Below are 8,868 nucleotides of genomic sequence, written 5' to 3'. Positions count from 1 at the left end.
CAGCCTATTTTCATTTTTGTTCTGTCGAGTACTTATCTTACCTGCACACGGGTTCACAGTTTTACTTGATTACCTTGATAGAGGCAGTGCTGCTGTGGGACCTCCTAGTGAACCTGAAAAAACACTTTCAAAGAACATTTGAAGGCAAGTGGATCTCATATTATACTCATTGTGAATAATTAATTATTTCTGGGTACATGACTTGTTTTGTATTTTTGTGATGTTCATTCTAGTATGAAATGGTACATTAACATTTTGATGATAATGCTGGGACGGCTTCTTCTTATTTCCTCCTTTCCTTGTTTGAGTCTTGAATGCCAAGATATTACAAAGTACAACATATTTCAAAGATACATGAAGTGTTCACTCGTTTTCCTTTAATTGTTTAATTAGGTTTACTCTAACCTTATATAATAATACATAATTTTATTGAGTTGAGCCAAACATCACTGATACTGGCTAATTAAGCAACCTCTTGACCCTAAGTTGTGTTGTGTTGTGTTGTGTTGTGTTGTGTTGTGTTGGGTGGATGAATGGTGAATAGGAGGCCTGCGTCACTATTTCTATGATTCCATTTTTTGTGTTGATAGGACACAATATATATGTATGTGCTGCTCAGGTATACACTACAGTGTAAAACCAGCTTGTTTGCCAAGTGCACCAATTTAGCATTGTACAAAGCATTGCATTCACTCATTAAGCTAGCATTACTAGCATTTCAGTAAGTCACAATGCTGGCAAGTAGTATGAGTACTTCATTTGTGTGGAGCAATCGGCTACAACCTCCCTTGGGCATGCATCTCATGAACTGGTTAAGTTATACAGCCACCAGTGGCATATATACCTATTAAGTCAGGGCATCCATGAATCACTGAACAGACTCAAGTTACATATATCAACTTAAGTAATTCAGAGTCAGTGGAAGCTGGTGATTATTTACCTGTATGTAACTACAGACAATATAATAATGTATCTTCTGGATTAGTGTGGAGCAAATAGTCTAAACACTTATGCTGCCATAGACTGACAACTTACCCTCTAACAGTGTAAGTCTTTAGCATTACTCACACAAAAATTTTAGGAGACAAGGAAACAGACTCACTCTATCAAACTGAAAAAGAGTCTAGCAAGAGTAACTTAACATTTCTAAAACAAATGTCACCAGTTGCGCTTAGCTACATTTGACTATTGGTGCAATAGGTACAATTCTATTTTTATATACAGTATATTTTTCCTTGATTCTTGACTTTTGATTGGCTCCTTGGGATATTACTCAGTCATGACGCACTTAAGTGTTGATCCTATTTTCAGAGAATATCTGTCATTATTTGGTTTTGTCTCTCTTGATCACTGTGTCACACATAGATTTGAATCATTTCATCTCTTCAAACCCTTAGACTGTTTTAGAGTGTATATTGAAAAGAAGAGCTGCTGCTAATGAGGTATTTGGTTAATTGTTCATCTTCTATTTTTAACTTCTCATTAGTACTGTCACAAAAGTTGTGAGATAGTTGTTAGGTTGTCTTATCTATCTGTTAACTTATTATTATCAGATGTGGTAGACTTAAGATGACAGCAGATTTAAAAAGTTCATATTTTCCTTCTCTTCCTGCACATTAAGACACAAAGAAGTTCCACCATATAAGGTTTTACCAACCTTGACACATAATATTACAGTGGCTCAGATGGGTCAACACAATGCAGAAGCCACAACATGAATGCAAATGCAACAACACGAACACAAAAGCCGCAACACGAACACAAAAGCCACAACACGAGCACAAAAGCCACAACACGAGCACAAAAGTCACAACACGAACACAAAAGCCACAACACGAGCACAAAAGTCACAACACGAGCACAAAAGCCACAACACGAGCACAAAAGCCACAACAGGAACACAAAAGCCACAGTACGAATGCAAGTTAAGCCACAACGGGAATTAAATCACAATGTAGGTGAGCAAAAACAAAAGTATATGCGTATAAAAAATACATTGAAAAACATTACTCATTTGTGACAATCACATAATGACATTAATCAGTTTTCTAGCAACAATGTTTCACTTGCTTGTCATACTGCTTCAGAAACTTGCCCAGTCACAATATAGTGAGTAGCCAAGGCTGCATTTGTGTTGTGTCTTTTGTAATCATGTTGTGTCTTTTGCATTTTTGTTGTGGCTTTTGCATTGTTTTGACCAATCTGGGCCACCGTATGATATCCTATAGTTTGTCAGTATATGTAAATTATACTAAATACATCAAACAACCCAGTAAATATTAATGTAGTCTAATATTCAAGTGTCTGATTTAGCATAAGTGAATTTAGCTCAGAAACAGATTGAGTTGTTTAACCTCATTCACAGATGACACTATCTTTTTGATGCAACCTGGCAACCTCGCTTCGAGAGAAAGTAAAGAGGAACTGGCAGTGTTCATGTCCTCACTGTCAAAAAGTCAAGGAAACACGATGGCTCTGCTTTCACCGCTGCTGTATACAGTGTGTCAGTCTTGTGTTTTTGTTTTTTTCAAATACATTTTTACACATTATTGTGCCTTTTAATGCCAGGGATATGGAAGTGGAGAACTAACTAATGGAGGCAAACACTTATTCAAACAATTCAAACTAAATATACTCTCTTTTTCTGTCTCTCTCTCACACACACACAAACACATAGGGGGGTGTGCTCTCTAGAGCATATGGAAGACACAGGAGCAAGCCCCATTTTTAAGGGTTGAACCCCAGTCGATGTGAGCAGATCCATCAGTGTTTGTCTCCCACTGAGATACTGAGATGATGGATGGATCTAATGGATTGATTTAAACCTTGGCTCCCTTTGCTGACTGACTGAATAACCGAGTGAATGCTAGAACAAATAACTTCAGCTGGTGGGGAATGCATTTATACCGCGCACTTCCTCCACAGTCGACTTCATCCATCACTCCCGCTGATTGTCATGTTCGGCGCTCTTAAAGTTACTGTGTATGCTTTATTATTTCTTAATAAGGAAGCGATTTGACACCAATACACCGCTGTCGCTTTGTTCATGCTTACTTTATTATTGTAGAGAATTTTCAGAGTTCTTGTTACAGTGGCTGATTATGAAGCCGTACATGAAGTATGTGTTGGAATTTTAATTTCACGCTTAGTTGGTGGTAGCACGTACATCCCAGTAAGGTAATAAAGGGCTGGTACCGGGTAATATTTTGGTAATAACAGGGAGAATATATTGGTAATATTAGGGTTTATTTCCGTTGATATGTAGCATGGCAACTTGGTAATAACAGAGTATTAAGTAATATCTTTGAAAAAACAGGTCATACTGGGATACTACCAGGTAATAACAATACACAGGTGATAAATGGTAGTATTTCAGTGATACCTGTAAGCATGCCTTGGAAATATTAAGCTTTACAGGAAGTAAACGTCAATTCAGTTCAATTTTATTTGTATAGCACCACCAATGTCATACTGGACTGTTGGAGTTATTGTAATTAACACTGTCTGACTTCTAAACAACATTCACGTCAACATCTGCCGGAGAAACTTGAAATTTTCCAAAAGTTTTGACAAATCTGACGCTGACCCTGTTAATTTATATGTACCTGAGAACCAAACAAACGTGGGTGCCTCAAATCAGCCAACATAGTTAAACCTAGCCTATATTAAATGAATATAGTGTTATATTGTTAAAAACCCTCATGCAACAAACTGTGCAATCATACAACTGTCTTGAGTTGCTCAGTGACGGGTAACACTTGCAAATCATAATTCTTTCCAGTCTCAACCATCCATCCCATATGACAGAAACATGACATTATAGCGACAAGTACTGCAGTGCAAGGGCAACTGGCTGTTTGTACATGTTAAAAAAAAAAACAAGATACGTGTGCTGGTTCCACATGCAATGTTCAGAAGTGTCAACCATTAGCCAGTAACAGCTTTGTTTTTTGAGAATCATTTGTTATACTTTTGAATGCATTATTTAATAGCTGGTAATCTAATATGATTTGATTATTAATATATGAGCCCTTCTTTGACAGAGGGCAGGAAAGTGACTTAGAAAGAGACTTAATTATGAATATGTTTTCATCTGAAGTTGTTATATGCTACTGTCTCCTGTTCAAGGACTCAAGCTGTGGAGTTTTTCATTTAGAATATCCTGTGAATGTCTCCTGTTGCCTGTCTCCTCTTTATTTCCTTCTATTACAGGCAAAATGGCATGGTGAAATAAGAAGCAGTGTGTCACCTGCATCAATCAATTGCTCATTTGCGGGTCTGCTGCTTTAGACTTTGATGAAGCTTTCTTATGCAGAGACAGCCTTTTGTTTTGCATGTTTCCAGTCTGCTGAGAAAATGTGGCATCACTGTCTATATAACTAGCTGTAGCCAAAAAAAGAGAAAAGACTTTGGAGTGATCCACAAGAGTCCATGAATTAAACATACAGGTGCTCAGCTGGAAGTGTGTGGATCAAACCAGGTGTGGCTGTGTGCAGGAATTTGTGTTGATTACATTAGCTGGATAAAATGGGATGGTTCAGGGAAATAAAAAGTCCAAGAATGATCACAGCGTCTTGTGTCAGGCAAAAAAGACAATTTAATTTAATTTAAACCAGTTTACTTCTTAATTCCTCTTGTTTCATTTAAACAAGGACAGAAAGAACACCCCTGTTACTCTTTATCACTGTAGAGAAGAAGTGAGTCATTTTGATTCAGTGCCATCTGTACATAAAGCCATATCTCCACTTGGCCACCGGGGGTCAGATCAACTAAACATGACCAATAAAGTCATCAGATGAGTGAACAAACAAACACGTGAGCCGTGGAGCCATGAGGTTTATTAGATCTAAACACTGTAGATATTTCCCTCAAAATATAAGCACATTAGCACTGAACTAGAATTACCTGAGGAGCTCACGTGATTTAACCCCACATCTGCTGTGTGTTTGGTGTCTTCTGTTCCGTGTACACAGACTAGAAACGTAGGTAGGTTGGTGAGCATCTTGAATTTCCACCCAAAATAGCATCAAATCTCTCATCAGTGAATTCCATGGCAGCCATAATATTCTTGATATTCCAGAAATTCTAGTACTTCATACTAAAATTAAATCTGTGGGAATGGTATTTGTAAAATATATTGTTGCATACTATATGCTGGAGGTGTTTTTGTTGTATTCAGTCGAAGCAACATATTATTATATAACTACAAACCACTGCTACTACCTACATAACCTGAGGGTCACAACTTTACATGCAAGATTAAACCTGTGTTGATAGATTTTTTTTTTGGCCATTCTGGGAGAACAAACACAACAAGCTGTAAACACAACATTGACTTTCGTCACCTTTATGGCAAACATCAACAAACAGACAGGGCGCAACATTAGCATTCATCTAGAGTTGAATTTGCGTCCTCCTGATGAATTAAAGTCCAACATTCACTCGCATTTTAGCTCTGTTTTGGTTTCCACCAATAAGCTGCTTAACTCTCCATTTTCTGCACCAGCAAGCTAGTTCGCTAGTTGACATTAGCTGTGTCCCAATTCAGAGGTCGCATCCTTCGGAGGATGTAGTCTACAAAGGCATGGCCCATGAAGACCACTTAGATTGCAAATGAGATGGTCTGATATACAGAAAATTTCCTATCTGTCCTCCGCCACTGTTTTATTTGCGGAGTCCACCATATTCACTTTTTGAAAAGTGATTAATTACTGAGCCGCATTTGAAGGAGCATTCGAAGTGGGACTGCTTTGTCACGCCGCTGTGACGCCATCTTCAAATGCAGTCTTCAAGGGATGGTGCCCCTGAATTAAGACACACCTTTTGTCTGTCTGCTGATTATAGCTGTGCCGCCTGCTGCACTGGAAACAATGCTTATGCATCAAGAGTGAACCAAAACAATAAAGTTGCGGGCGTTAAAATCGAAATGAGCAGAAACACAGCAAAACACTCTGTAAAGCTGAGGCGAACTGCAGAGTTGGTGGTATTATCTGTGGATTTGTCACTACAACACCTTTCACATTTTTTCCATTATTGATATAATAAATGTTATTTGGCGCGGCTTTAAATAAAAACAGCAGGTTTCAGTTATGGCTGGCATACTTTAGTGTTGTGACAATGTGTGAGGTTTATTGAAAGAGCTAAAAATAATATCACGTGCAGTAGCCCACTGACTGAGAAATAATGGTTTTATGCAGGTGCAGGCAGATGTGGTTTTTCAAATTGAATAGAAGCCTGGGGTTGGGGCAGTTGGCAGGTGGATAATTGAGGAGCACATGTAGATTTGAGTGACATCAGAACAGACCTGAACACATACTAGACTCTTGCTGAGTCTGAAATTGCTATCTACGTCTCTGCATTAGCAAGTACTTCTTTCTCGCACTTATCACTAACTGTCATTGATGGCTGACACGACCATTATTTCATATCTCAACATGTGTTCAGGAATAAGTGTCCTTACATTTGTCTCTCCGGCGATGGTACATCCAACAAGAGTTTCTGGCAAGATCAACGTTCCTTTTACTTTACCCTGACACCTGTGTATTACACCTGTATGTTTTCACTTGGTACTTTGACCTTGTTTTAAGAGGGAAAGTCTGACTGATTGGGGAGGACAGATGACTATTCAAGTTTGGGCTGGAGCCAATCCCAATCTCTCTGCTGGTTTTCCCGCTCAAGGTCGACGGTGGAAGGAGGGTAAAGGGTGTCATTCCATCTCCCAGAGGTACAATTCACAGTGGCAGACAAGCAAAACACCTGAGCTGTCGAGTGCTGATTTAAGACCTTGCAATGTACTTGCCTCACTTTTTCACAACTTTAGTTCAAGAGTTACATATTGTTGATGTGTATAGGTCTTTCTTGTACTCCTAAGAAGCATACAACATGACGAGACACATGACAAGACACATGACAGGACCACTTAGGATGTGTCTTTTTTGTTTGGTGACAAAAGCAAAGAAGGAGCGGAGAGAAGAAGAAGTATACATGCATCTTCCATGATTGTGTCAACAGTGGTAGTCGCGCTCTTTGCAAAGAAAAACAAGGACTTTTTTCATCATATCTATTGATTGCAGCATGACACAAAACATGAGTCATACAAAATCAAACTTCAAGAGGATGATCAATATTTCACTGGCCATATGGGAATAAGAGTTTTTGTGTCTTTTGTATATTTCACTGGCAACACTTCTGAGATATTACGTTTCAAAACAAATAAAGTTCTTAGATGCCTGACATAATAATTCATTCCCTCACACGGTTTATAATGTTTTTTTTTTGTTTGTTTTTGTTTGTTTTTTTTAATGAGAAGGGAAATTGAGAGTAGCTTGTTTAAGAAGGAAAAACAGATAATTGGTCTCAGAGGAAGTGATACATGATCTGAACTATGTTCTGAGATATCTTTATGCTGTTTTAAGATGTACACTGCCAGTGGCGCAGCTGGCAGTGAGCCCAGTTTGACATTTCCTCTTTTTTTTTTCCCCCCACACACACTTTACTTTTATAACACTTCAACTAACAAACTCACAACTACCAAAACATGTCAACAGTGAAGTACATCATAAAAAGGAAAATATTTATTAGACACATACTTCTGCTTCTTTCCTGGTCTTTGTAGAAATGAAGTACCACTCTGCTCTCTGTGTGTATGTTCTTCATACAGTAGATTCTTAATATGGTACACACATGTAGAATTTCAAAATACCTTGTTTTTATGGCTCATTTTATGCAGGTGTTCACATTATTTTATATCTAAGTTGTACTTATTTTAATTGGCAGAAGCAAGCAAACACGTGTATATGCCAGAATTTGCACTTACAGTGCATATAATGAATATAGGAAAATAATAAGACTTCCATACTTAACCCAATGGAATATAATATAGAATATGCTATGATTTAGGACATTCTGCATGTATTCATTCCTATTCTGTTTCTTTTTTTTTCTTCCTTTCTTTCTTCTGGTTCCTGAGAATAAAAACACACTCGACAGAGAAAATCTGGATCAGAATCCCAGCTGTGTTGCAAGACCGCTGATTGGCAGGTGCTCTAACCCCAAGGGCAATATTGCACCAATCACTAAAGACAGTTTGTCTTCACCTTTGCATGAATGTCAGAAGCTTCAGGGCAAGATTACTGGGGAGGCTTTGGGGGAATCCAGTTAGTCAATTTTGACATTTGATTTCCATAAAACACAAAGGAGAGCTATGTCTTTGCAGACTGACTTGAGTGGAAGTGTTTTCAATCTGATTCTGGTGTATGGAACATTATAGCACTGAGAAGGTGTGGTCTTTTTAATTTCTCAGTAAGTGAAACAACAATGCAAACAACTAACTCCTGGTGTATTTAGGGGAAAGAAAAAACTGGTTCACTACTCTCATTTAGGGAGATGTGATGATACATACCATAAGATGATATGTTTGACAGCAGAGATTTTATAATACCATTAATACTTTAATGTCTCTGGCTGCATTAGACTGCAATGAGCAGGGCTGCTGTATGGTCATTTGGATTTTTATTAGATTTTTGCTGCAGTTTGATGAATTACCTAGCAGTCATTTAATTCACTGGATTAACCACAAACAGATTGATTTTTCAAAAATTTTGCAATACTACAACACAGTGAATGAATAATTGTATGAATATGCCTGGGAAATACCAGCACATGGATATATGAGGTGCACTGAAAACCAACTGCCCCATTTTCATGTTGCTCTAATATTAATTTTCCAAACATGAAATGATCCCATATACAGTGTGTGTGTGTGTGTGTGTGTGTGTGTGTGTGTGTGTGTGTGTGTGTGTGTGTGTGTGTGTGTGTGTGTGTGTGTGTGTGTGTGTGTGTGTGTGTGTGTGTGTGTGTGTATGTATG

Source organism: Seriola lalandi, unplaced genomic scaffold, assembly GCF_002814215.2.
Source record: "Seriola lalandi dorsalis isolate HSWRI2012SDOR001 ecotype SW California unplaced genomic scaffold, Sedor1 jcf7180002054695, whole genome shotgun sequence".
Taxonomy (NCBI): Eukaryota; Metazoa; Chordata; class Actinopteri; order Carangiformes; family Carangidae; genus Seriola; species Seriola lalandi.
This window is presented reverse-complemented; position numbering follows the sequence as displayed.